Genomic DNA, 12,500 nt, shown 5'->3' with positions numbered 1-12,500 from the left:
TTTTCCCCGTTTCCTTGGCTCAGCCGCCCCACCGCCCAGCGCTGCTCACGGCCGGCACCTGCGGGTACCCGGACCGAGGCCAGCACCGGCGCCTCGCGTGTTTCAGGACACCTGAGGGCTCGCGGGGCCACGCGGCCGTCACACAGCCCGGTTCAGTAAAGAAGCCCGAGGAACCCCGCTGAGCAGGGGAGGACGACACTGCCGCCATCGCGGCCCCCTTCGCTCGGGGGGGGTGCAGGACACCACTTCGCATGCAACGGGAAGCGAATTGGAAAGGAGACCACCCTGCCTGAACACCGGACACTGCCGTGACTCCCTATTACGGGGAGCACAGAAGAGCCGGCCCGCCGAGGGCCCTCTCCGACGCGACCCGAAAGGCCTCATCGATCAGTAAGGGAAGGGAACGGAGGAAGGAGCGGAGGCCCCACGGCCACGAGTCCTGGGACAGCGACGGCCACTCGCACCCATCGCCAACCGGGGGCGGACGGCAGGTGCGGGGGCTCTGCGTGCGAGTGAGAGGGCAACGTCTGCGGAGAGGTGCAACGCCGGCCTGAACACCGGCAGAGCCGGCCCGCCGGGAAGCCCCTCCGACGCGCCCTAAACGCCTCATCGATCAGTAAGGGAAGGGAAAGGAGGAAGGAGCGGAGGCCCCACGGCCACGAGTCCTGGGACAGCGACGGCCACTCGCACCCATCGCCAACCGGGGGCGGACGGCAGGTGCGGGGGCTCTGCGTGCGAGTGAGAGGGCAACGTCTGCGGAGAGGTGCAACGCCGGCCTGAACACCGGCAGAGCCGGCCCGCCGGGAAGCCCCTCCGACGCGCCCTAAACGCCTCATCGATCAGTAAGGGAAGGGAACAGAGGAAGGAGCGGAGGCCCCACGGCCACGAGTCCTGGGACAGCGACGGCCACTCGCACCCGTCGCCAACCGGGGGCGGACGGCAGGTGCGGGGGCTCTGCGTGCGAGTGAGGGCAACGCCTGCGAGAGGTGCTCCAACGGCCTGAACACCGGCAGAGCCGGCCCGCCGTGGAGGCTCTCCGACGCACCCGAGGACGCCTCAGCGGGCGCTGCCTGTGGGTCTGGATCAGTCAAATCGTGGAGCGGGAGGTGCCACGGGCCACCCGGCTCCAGACAACGATTCCCTTGAGGAAGGTAACGGGACCGGGGGATGGCCACAGCAGGCTCAACTCCCCCAGCTCCTCCAGCGTTCGAGTGCCGGCAACCGCCACCGGCTGCCGGTCTTTGCCCGCCCCACAGGCAACCGCTTGCCGTCGGGGAAAAAAAAGGCACCTGGACCCATGCCGCGCACGGGTGTTCGGGGCCTGGGGGAATGCCACAGAAGCGAGACAACCCCAGCCGCCTGCGTTCGACTTGCCAGCCACCAGGTACAGCCGCACTTTTCTTCCCGCTTCGCGGGCTCCAGCTTAAGGCCGGAGAAAACGCGATGAGGTGCCGCCACCTCTAACCCGGTACAGCGCTGCAGACCTTTCCACCGAGCCCTCCTGCAACCAGGCAAGCCGGGGCAGGCCGGACACCACAGGCCGCCCACGCGTGGCTCATGCCGGCAGAAACAGGACGAGGCGCTGCGGCCTCTCACCTGTGCCATCATCGGGCCCTCGGGGGCTGGGGGAAGCTGCGGCACGCACGAGAACCCCCAGCCGTCTGCATCCGGCTGCCAGCCACCGGGACCGGCTGCCGCTTGCACTCTGCCCAATTCGTGCATGGGCTCCAGCTTAAGGCCGGAGAAAACGCGATGAGGTGCCGCCACCTCTAACCCGGTACAGCGCTGCAGACCTTTCCACCGAGCCCTCCTGCAACCAGGCAAGCCGGGGCAGGCCGGACACCACAGGCCGCCCACGCGTGGCTCATGCCGGCAGAAACAGGACGAGGCGCTGCGGCCTCTCACCTGTGCCATCATCGGGCCCTCGGGGGCTGGGGGGAAGCTGCGGCACGCACGAGAACCCCCAGCCGTCTGCATCCGGCTGCCAGCCACCGGGACCGGCTGCCGCTTGCACTCTGCCCAATTCGTGCATGGGCTCCAGCTTAAGGCCGGAGAAAACGCGATGAGGTGCCGCCACCTCTAACCCGGTACAGCGCTGCAGACCTTTCCACCGAGCCCTCCTGCAACCAGGCAAGCCGGGGCAGGCCGGACACCACAGGCCGCCCACGCGTGGCTCATGCCGGCAAAAACAGGACGAGGCGCTGCGGCCTCTCACCTGTGCCATCATCGGGCCCTCGGGGGCTGGGGGGAAGCTGCGGCACGCACGAGAACCCCCAGCCGTCTGCATCCGGCTGCCAGCCACCGGGACCGGCTGCCGCTCTGCCCGCTCCAGCTTAAGGCCAGAGTCAAAGGACGAGGTGCCGCCACCTCGCCCGCCCATCACCAGGCCCTCAGGAGGCGGCGGCAGCCGCGGCGGGCTGGATGCTCACGGGCAGCTGCCCTCGCATATACCAGCGCTCCACCTTTGCCATCATCGGGCCCTCCGGGGCCGGGGGAAAGCCGAGGCAGGCTCGGCTCCACCCGGTCTTCCAGCGTTCGAGTGCCGGTGGCCGCCGCCGGCCACCGGGCTATGCCCTGCGGAATCCACCTTTGCACCTCTCGCACCACTCGGGTCAACAGCCACCGCCAGCCTGCCAGACCCTCGCAGGCGCCCGGCTGGCTTACTTGGAAAACACCGGGAGAGACCAACCGGCCGAACAGACAGAAAACGAGCCGAACCACCAGGCAAAACCACCACCACAACGGCCGCCCAGCGCTCCACTTCGCCGGCTGAGCCGTAAGCCTTGCAGCCGCTCACTAGCGCTGCTCCGTGCACGAGTCACCACTACCTCCTATAGTACGGGAGATCACGTCCCCGCCCCCGGCCGGCTCCAAGAGTGCCGTCCCTGCCCACCGGGGAGACCCGCCAATGACACCGACTTTTACGATGACGTAACTGGAGGCAGCGAAAAACAGCGACCCCTTGGCCAGCTCCGAGAAAGTGGCGGGGCTATCAGGTCTACCTCCCCGCCCCCGAAATGCGGCTAAGTCCCGCCGGAGCCGGGTAGACCTGGCGGCTCTTTTCACCGGCCGCTGCGGCAGCGACACCCCGCGTCCTCCGGGCGCCGCCGGCGGCCGCGCCGGCCTCCGGAGCCGGGTAGACCTGGCGGCCGCCCGCGGAGCCGGGTAGACCTGGCGGCCCTTTTCACCGGCCGCTGCGGCAGCGACACCCCGCGTCCTCCGGGCGCCGCCGGCGGCCGCGCCGGCCTCCGGAGCCGGGTAGACCTGGCGGCCGCCCGCGGAGCCGGGTAGACCTGGCGGCTCTTTTCACCGGCCGCTGCGGCAGCGACACCCCGCGTCCTCCGGGCGCCGCCGGCGGCCGCGCCGGCCTCCGGAGCCGGGTAGACCTGGCGGCCGCCCGCGGAGCCGGGTAGACCTGGCAGCCCTTTTCACCGGCCGCTGCGGCAGCGACACCCCGCGTCCTCCGGGCGCCGCCGGCGGCCGCGCCGGCCTCCGGAGCCGGGTAGACCTGGCGGCCGCCCGCGGAGCCGGGTAGACCTGGCGGCCCTTTTCACCGGCCGCTGCGGCAGCGACACCCCGCGTCCTCCGGGCGCCGCCGGCGGCCGCGCCGGCCTCCGGAGGCGGGTAGACCTGGCGGCCGCCCGCGGAGCCGGGTAGACCTGGCGGCCCTTTTCACCGGCCGCTGCGGCAGCGACACCCCGCGTCCTCCGGGCGCCGCCGGCGGCCGCGCCGGCCTCCGGAGCCGGGTAGACCTGGCGGCCGCCCGCGGAGCCGGGTAGACCTGGCAGCCGTTCGGTGCCCCTTGGGCGGGGGGGGGCGGGGGGGGCAGGTGCGCCTGTTTTTGGTTCGTTTTTTTCGTTTTTTTTTTTTTTTTTCTTTCTTTTGAGATTTTAGCAAATCTGATTAAAAGGGCCACCCTCTCCCGGTTCTCCCGGACGGCATTTCTTTCCCCCTCCCCTTCCCGAGTTTGAACCACTTCTACACCAAGGGAGCACGTTTAAACGTACTGTCTGATGCAAGAGTTATTTCACCTTTATTGATTCCGGCGGGAAATATTAATACAATATTAACGACAACCAGTTTTCAAAATAATTTTTGTTTCCTGACACACACACACCCCCCCCCCACCCTCGTCGTTCTCATGCACGTGCACGCACCTATTCCGAGCCGGTGGCTGCCAGGCACTTGCCAGCTTCACCACACCAGCCAGCCCCTCTGCTCCGCTGCTGCCCCCCCCCCCCCCCAACCATATTCTGTCGGCGGGGTCCGGGCAGAGGTGGCAGCCCCCGGCACAAACTGCCCGGCTCCCCGGCGCGAGTTCGCTGTTCACTGGGTGCCTTCAGGACTGGTAGCCCCTTGCCAGGTTCAGGTTCGGGTCCCGGCGCTGCTGGGTGCTCGCCGACTTTTGGTTTTGGTTTTTGCGGTCTTGGGCTTTTTTTGGGGGGTTGTTTTTAATTTTTCTCCCCCCCCCCCGCCTGGTTTTTTTTGGTGTTTTTTTGACGTTTTCCTTTTTTTAATAAAATAAATACTTTAAAATACATATCTGCGATCCTGCAGGCACTGCCACCCCCCCCCCCCCCGGTGACACACGCGCGCTCAGAGGCGCGCGCACACACACACACACACACACACACACACAGAACGCGACGCAGGCACACACAGCTACACGCACCCCTGCACGGGTGTGCTCCCCCTCCCTCCCCGCGCTGCAGTCCCGGACCTGCAGGCCAGTAGGTGCAGCCCCCCCCCCCCCCCCTCCCCCGGCCCCACCCGATCACAGACTTTCCGGCGCCCTGGAGACGGGGGGTTGGGGGGCGGGTGGCTGGGTGGGGTGGTCTGCAGCCCGGCAACGGGGCCCCCGGAAACTGTGGTGTTTCCCGCCACGGCAACGGTCTGCTGCTCAGTCGCGGCGGCAGCAGCGGCGGGGAAAGGAGGCTAGAAAAGAGGGGGGGCGAGAGCGGCTGGCGAGCAGGCGGGGAGCCTGGCGCAGAGGTAGGCTGGCGAGGGGGGACGGTGTGTCTTTTCGGAGAAGGCTTCTGTTTGGATCGGTTGGAGTTTTATTTTTTTTACTTCTCTCCCCCGTCCCCGTCCCCGTCCCCGTCCCCGTCCCCGTCCCCGTCCCCCCCCCCCCGGTCGTTTAGTTTTCCCCCCGCGGCGGGGGCGGGCAGGAGTGGAGCAGGGCGAGAGCGGCTGGCGAGCAGGCGGGGAGCCTGGCGCAGAGGCAGGCTGGCGAGGGGGGACGGTGTGTCTTTTCGGAGAAGGCTTCTGTTTGGATCGGTTGGAGTTTTATTTTTTTTACTTCTCTCCCCCGTCCCCGTCCCCGTCCCCGTCCCCCCCCCCCCGGTCGTTTAGTTTTCCCCCCGCGGCGGGGGCGGGCAGGAATGGAGCAGGGCGAGAGCGGCTGGCGAGCAGGCGGGGAGCCTGGCGCAGAGGCAGGCTGGCGAGGGGGGACGGTGTGTCTTTTCGGAGAAGGCTTCTGTTTGGATCGGTTGGAGTTTTATTTTTTTTACTTCTCTCCCCCGTCCCCGTCCCCGTCCCCGTCCCCCCCCCCCCCGGTCGTTTAGTTTTCCCCCCGCGGCGGGGGCGGGCAGGAGTGGAGCAGGGCGAGAGCGGCTGGCGAGCAGGCGGGGAGCCTGGCGCAGAGGCAGGCTGGCGAGGGGGGACGGTGTGTCTTTTCGGAGAAGGCTTCTGTTTGGATCGGTTGGAGTTTTATTTTTTTTACTTCTCTCCCCCGTCCCCGTCCCCGTCCCACCCCCCCGGTCGTTTAGTTTTCCCCCCGCGGCGGGGGCGGGCGGGAGTGGAGCAGGGCGAGTGCGTGGCTGGCTGAGAAAGAAAGGCGGGAGCGGGGCCACGGGTGCGGCAGGATAGGGACTCGGCAGCTGGGGTTTAGAGACGGCAGGGCACCGGGGGGGCTCCCCTCTCCCGCCCGGGCACGGAGCCGGCAGGGACGCCGCAGGGTCCTAAAGTCTCCCGCCTTCCACCACCGGGGGCGGCAAGCCTGGTGGCGGAAGGGGGGAGCAGGGGCAGCCAGGCTCGGCGCGAACTGCGTGGCGGGAGGGCGGGGGGGCGGTGTGTGTGTGCGTGCAGCGGCGGGCCCGGGGTGACGGGGGTGGGGGGTGTCGGCCCGGGGCCCTGTTTCGGGCGGGGGGGGGGGGGGCTGCGCGCGTGTGCGTTTTGAGCGCACGACTGTGAGCGGGGCAGCGGGTGGAGGGTTTGGGCTGGGGGGGGCCGGTTGCGGGGGGGGGGGTGCGCACGTGTGTAGCCCCGTGCGAGTGGGTGCGGTGGCGGGCGGGAGGTGTTTGGGGCGGGGACTCGAATGGGGGGGGGCAGTGCGTGCGTGCGCGTGCGTGTGTCTAAGGGCGGGTGAGCGGCTGCAGCAGCAGGCGGTGGGCGTTCGGGCCGGGGGCCTGTTTTGGCGGGGTGCGGGCGCGCACGCAGGTGGAAATGAGAAAGATTTGTAACGGTGTCGCTAACGCCGCTTTCTCTGTTACAGCCCGGGTGGTCGGCCGCTTCGACGTCCGGCCTGCGCCCGTGCCTGCCTACGGGCGATGCGCTCGGCTCCCGGTCGGACCCGTCCCTGGCAAAGCAGCAGCCGCGTGCCTCGGCCTGGGCAGAGACCTGGGGCTCCAGGGCCCCAGCCAGGGCTGCCGGAGAGGCGCGCCGCGCTTCCGACAGAGGGGCATCAGCGGCTCCGTCGCCGGCGGGATGCGTTCGAGCGGTGAGGAAGGTCCCAGCGGCCTTAGGCGGTGGCGGGGGGCGCGCTCCTTCGGCGACGGGGAGCGGGGGGGAAACGGCCCCGGGGCGGGCCGGTCAGCCGGCACGGCGGCCACGCGAGCTCGTCGTCTCCAAGGATGCTCGGCTAAGTCGGCCTCGGCCACAGGGACCGCTTGTCAGGCAGCCGACTGGCTTTCTTCAGAGGCCTGCGAGACCGCCGTCCCTCGGAGGCCAATGAACAGTTAATGCGCGATAACGCAGGGGCCGGAGAACGCTAACGTTAACCAAGAGCGTCGCAAGGTCCTAAAGGAGTGCCGCAATCAAACTTTAGGAGTCGGTAATTTATAATACTGGTGACTACTAATCGAGTCATATTCAATCCGTGACGATCCGCTGGTAGGTACGTACGTACGTATTCCTTCTCCGGCTATTAACGAAGGGATGCACACCTAGCGTGCGTGAACGAATGAGTTTTGTTATTTAAGGAACTGCCAGAAAGCGTATTACCGCGTAGCGCTAAATCAGTCGGTAGGTGACGCTCCATAAACGATACAATCCAGCATCGCTCGTCAACTGTTAATAACTTCAATCGATGACGATTCATAGCGTATCGATTCTTCTGTATTCGTTTAGGAGCGGATCCCACGCCAACGGTGCCACGCGGTACCCCGACGGCCACCGACTCGTACAGAGACGAGAGAGCAGCGTCGGCGCCTCTTCCCGAAGAAGTCGTTACCGATAAAGTACACCGACTGCGGGTAACGCTTTGCTCTCACGTTTTTGACGCGTGCCTGCCTGCCTGCCTGCCTGCGTGCGCGGTAAAAGACAAGCTGTCAGACACAATAAATTTTAAGAAAGTGGAATCGCGGAGCGGTCTTAATACACTAACCAGGACCGGCCCGTAGCGCGGCCAGGGAATGCAGGCCGACCCTGCAGCGTGGCCAGGTTTACCCGGAGACACAGGTAAGGAGGCCAGGACTACCCCGGAGCATCAGGTAGGGATACCGGGCTGACCCCCAGAGGGTCAGGTAGGGTGGCCGGGCCTACCCCGGAGCGCCTGTAGGGACCGCAGGTGTACCCCGGAGCACCGGTAGGGGTACCGGCACTACCCCGGAGCATGAGGTAGGGGCGCCAGGCCTACCCCGGAGCGTCGGGTAGGGATACCGGGCTGACCCCAGAGAGTCAGGTAGGGTGGCCGGGCCTACCCCGGAGCGCCTGTAGGGACCGCAGGTGTACCCCGGAGCACCGGTAGGGGTACCGGCACTACCCCGGAGGATGAGGTAGGGGCGCCAGGCCTACCCCGGAGCGTCGGGTAGGGATACCGGGCTGACCCCAGAGGGTCAGGTAGGGTGGCCGGGCCTACCCCGGAGCGCCTGTAGGGACCGCAGGTGTACCCCGGAGCACCGGTAGGGGTACCGGCACTACCCCGGAGGATGAGGTAGGGGCGCCAGGCCTACCCCGGAGCGTCGGGTAGGGACACCGGGCTGACCCCAGAGGGTCAGGTAGGGTGGCCGGGCCTACCCCGGAGCGCCTGTAGGGACCGCAGGTGTACCCCGGAGCACCGGTAGGGGTACCGGCACTACCCCGGAGGATGAGGTAGGGGCGCCAGGCCTACCCCGGAGCGTCGGGTAGGGATACCGGGCTGACCCCAGAGGGTCAGGTAGGGTGGCCGGGCCTACCCCGGAGCGCCTGTAGGGACCGCAGGTGTACCCCGGAGCACCGGCAGGGGTACCGGTACTACCCCGGAGGATGAGGTAGGGGCGCCAGGCCTACCCCGGAGCGTCGGGTAGGGATACCGGGCTGACCCCAGAGGGTCAGGTAGGGTGGCCGGGCCTACCCCGGAGCGCCTGTAGGGACCGCAGGTGTACCCCGGAGCACCGGCAGGGGTACCGGTACTACCCCGGAGGATGAGGTAGGGGCGCCAGGCCTACCCCGGAGCGTCGGGTAGGGATACCGGGCTGACCCCAGAGGGTCAGGTAGGGTGGCCGGGCCTACCCCGGAGCGCCTGTAGGGACCGCAGGTGTACCCCGGAGCACCGGTAGGGGTACCGGCACTACCCCGGAGGATGAGGTAGGGGCGCCAGGCCTACCCCGGAGCGTCGGGTAGGGACACCGGGCTGACCCCGGAGGGTCAGGTAGGGTGGCCGGGCCTACCCCGGAGCGCCTGTAGGGACCGCAGGTGTACCCCGGAGCACCGGCAGGGGTACCGGCACTACCCCAGAGGATGAGGTAGGGGCGCCAGGCCTACCCCGGAGCGTCGGGTAGGGATACCGGGCTGACCCCGGAGGGTCAGGTAGGGTGGCCGGGCCTACCCCGGAGCGCCTGTACGGACCGCAGGTGTACCCCGGAGCACCGGCAGGGGTACCGGCACTACCCCGGAGGATGAGGTAGGGGCGCCAGGCCTACCCCGGAGCGTCGGGTAGGGACACCGGGCTGACCCCAGAGGGTCAGGTAGGGTGGCCGGGCCTACCCCGGAGCGCCTGTAGGGACAGCAGGTGTACCCCGGAGCACCGGTAGGGGTACGGGTACTACCCCGGAGGATGAGGTAGGGGCGCCAGGCCTACCCCGGAGCGTCGGGTAGGGATACCGGGCTGACCCCAGAGGGTCAGGTAGGGTGGCCGGGCCTACCCCGGAGCGCCTGTAGGGACCGCAGGTGTACCCCGGAGCACCGGCAGGGGTACCGGTACTACCCCGGAGGATGAGGTAGGGGCGCCAGGCCTACCCCGGAGCGTCGGGTAGGGATACCGGGCTGACCCCAGAGGGTCAGGTAGGGTGGCCGGGCCTACCCCGGAGCGCCTGTAGGGACCGCAGGTGTACCCCGGAGCACCGGTAGGGGTACCGGCACTACCCCGGAGGATGAGGTAGGGGCGCCAGGCCTACCCCGGAGCGTCGGGTAGGGACACCGGGCTGACCCCGGAGGGTCAGGTAGGGTGGCCGGGCCTACCCCGGAGCGCCTGTAGGGACCGCAGGTGTACCCCGGAGCACCGGCAGGGGTACCGGCACTACCCCAGAGGATGAGGTAGGGGCGCCAGGCCTACCCCGGAGCGTCGGGTAGGGATACCGGGCTGACCCCGGAGGGTCAGGTAGGGTGGCCGGGCCTACCCCGGAGCGCCTGTACGGACCGCAGGTGTACCCCGGAGCACCGGCAGGGGTACCGGCACTACCCCGGAGGATGAGGTAGGGGCGCCAGGCCTACCCCGGAGCGTCGGGTAGGGACACCGGGCTGACCCCAGAGGGTCAGGTAGGGTGGCCGGGCCTACCCCGGAGCGCCTGTAGGGACAGCAGGTGTACCCCGGAGCACCGGTAGGGGTACGGGTACTACCCCGGAGGATGAGGTAGGGGCGCCAGGCCTACCCTGGAGCGTCGGGTAGGGACACCGGGCTGACCCCAGAGGGTCAGGTAGGGTGGCCGGGCCTACCCCGGAGCGCCTGTAGGGACAGCAGGTGTATCCCGGAGCACCGGTAGGGGTACGGGTACTACCCCGGAGGATGAGGTAGGGGCGTCAGGCCTACCCCGGAGTGTCGGGTAGGGATACCGGGCTGACCCCAGAGGGTCAGGTAGGGTGGCCGGGCCTACCCCGGAGCGCCTGTAGGGACAGCAGGTGTATCCCGGAGCACCGGTAGGGGTACCGGCACTACCCCGGAGGATGAGGTAGGGGCGTCAGGCCTACCCCGGAGCGTCGGGTAGGGATACCGGGCTGACCCCAGAGGGTCAGGTAGGGTGGCCGGGCCTACCCCGGAGCGCCTGTAGGGACCGCAGGTGTACCCCGGAGCACCGGTAGGGGTACCGGTACTACCCCGGAGGATGAGGAAGGGGCGCCAGGCCTACCCCGGAGCGTCGGGTAGGGACACCGGGCTGACCCCAGAGGGTCAGGTAGGGTGGCCGGGCCTACCCCGGAGCGCCTGTAGGGACCGCAGGTGTACCCCGGAGCACCGGTAGGGGTACCGGTACTACCCCGGAGCATGAGGTAGGGGCGCCAGGCCTACCCCGGAGCGTCGGGTAGGGATACCGGGCTGACCCCAGAGGGTCAGGTAGGGTGGCCGGGCCTACCCCGGAGCGCCTGCAGGGACAGCAGGTGTACCCCGGAGCACCGGCAGGGGTACCGGTACTACCCCGGAGCATGAGGTAGGGGCGCCAGGCGTACCCCGGAGCGCCTGTAGGGACAGCAGGTGTATCCCGGAGCACCGGTAGGGGTACGGGTACTACCCCGGAGGATGAGGTAGGGGCGTCAGGCCTACCCCGGAGTGTCGGGTAGGGATACCGGGCTGACCCCAGAGGGTCAGGTAGGGTGGCCGGGCCTACCCCGGAGCGCCTGTAGGGACAGCAGGTGTATCCCGGAGCACCGGTAGGGGTACCGGCACTACCCCGGAGGATGAGGTAGGGGCGTCAGGCCTACCCCGGAGCGTCGGGTAGGGATACCGGGCTGACCCCAGAGGGTCAGGTAGGGTGGCCGGGCCTACCCCGGAGCGCCTGTAGGGACCGCAGGTGTACCCCGGAGCACCGGTAGGGGTACCGGTACTACCCCGGAGGATGAGGAAGGGGCGCCAGGCCTACCCCGGAGCGTCGGGTAGGGACACCGGGCTGACCCCAGAGGGTCAGGTAGGGTGGCCGGGCCTACCCCGGAGCGCCTGTAGGGACCGCAGGTGTACCCCGGAGCACCGGTAGGGGTACCGGTACTACCCCGGAGCATGAGGTAGGGGCGCCAGGCCTACCCCGGAGCGTCGGGTAGGGATACCGGGCTGACCCCAGAGGGTCAGGTAGGGTGGCCGGGCCTACCCCGGAGCGCCTGCAGGGACAGCAGGTGTACCCCGGAGCACCGGCAGGGGTACCGGTACTACCCCGGAGCATGAGGTAGGGGCGCCAGGCGTACCCCGGAGCGTCGGGTAGGGACACCGGGCTGACCCCAGAGGGTCAGGTAGGGTGGCCGGGACTACCCCGGAGCGCCTGTAGGGACAGCAGGGGTATCCCGGAGCACCGGTAGGGGTACGGGTACTACCCCGGAGGATGAGGTAGGGGCGTCAGGCCTACCCCGGAGCGTCGGGTAGGGATACCGGGCTGACCCCAGAGGGTCAGGTAGGGTGGCCGGGCCTACCCTGGAGGGTCAGGATGGGGGGCCGGGATCCATCGCCGCGTGCCCGTAGGGACAGCAGGTAGAACTCCGGCGCATCACAAAGGGTTCCGCCACGGGCCCAAAGTACTGGTGGGGGAACGGGTTCTATCCCGGAACGTCGCCTGGGGACACCGGGCGTAAGGCGGAGGGTCGGGTACGAAGGCTGGGTCTAAACTCGCGCGCCCGTAGGGACAGCAGTTTTTCCCCCGGCGTACCGGGCGGGGGTACCGGTACTGCCCCGGAGTACTGACGGGGGTACACGGGTACTGCCCCGGAGTACCGGGCGGGGGTATACGGGTACTACCCCGGAGTACCGGGCGGGCTCACGGGTACTGCCCCGGAGTACCGGGCGGGGGTACCGGTACTGCCCCGGAGTACCGGGCGGGGGCATACGGGTACTGCCCCGGAGTACCGGGCGGGGGTATACGGGTACTACCCCGGAGTACCGGGCGGGGGCAGGGGTACTGCCCCGGAGTACCGGGCGGGGGTACCGGTACGACACCAGAGCGCTGGGAAGCAACGCCAGGCCTACCCCGGAGTATCAGGTAGGGATACCGGGCCTACCCTGGAGGGTCAGGATGGGGGGCCGGGATCTAACACCGCGCGCCCGTAGGGACAGCAGGCGGAACTCTGGCGCGTCACAAAGGGTTCCGCCACGGGCCCAGAGTACTGGTGGG

Source organism: Buteo buteo, unplaced genomic scaffold (assembly GCF_964188355.1).
Source record: "Buteo buteo unplaced genomic scaffold, bButBut1.hap1.1 HAP1_SCAFFOLD_37, whole genome shotgun sequence".
Classification (NCBI taxonomy): Eukaryota; Metazoa; Chordata; class Aves; order Accipitriformes; family Accipitridae; genus Buteo; species Buteo buteo.
This window is presented reverse-complemented; position numbering follows the sequence as displayed.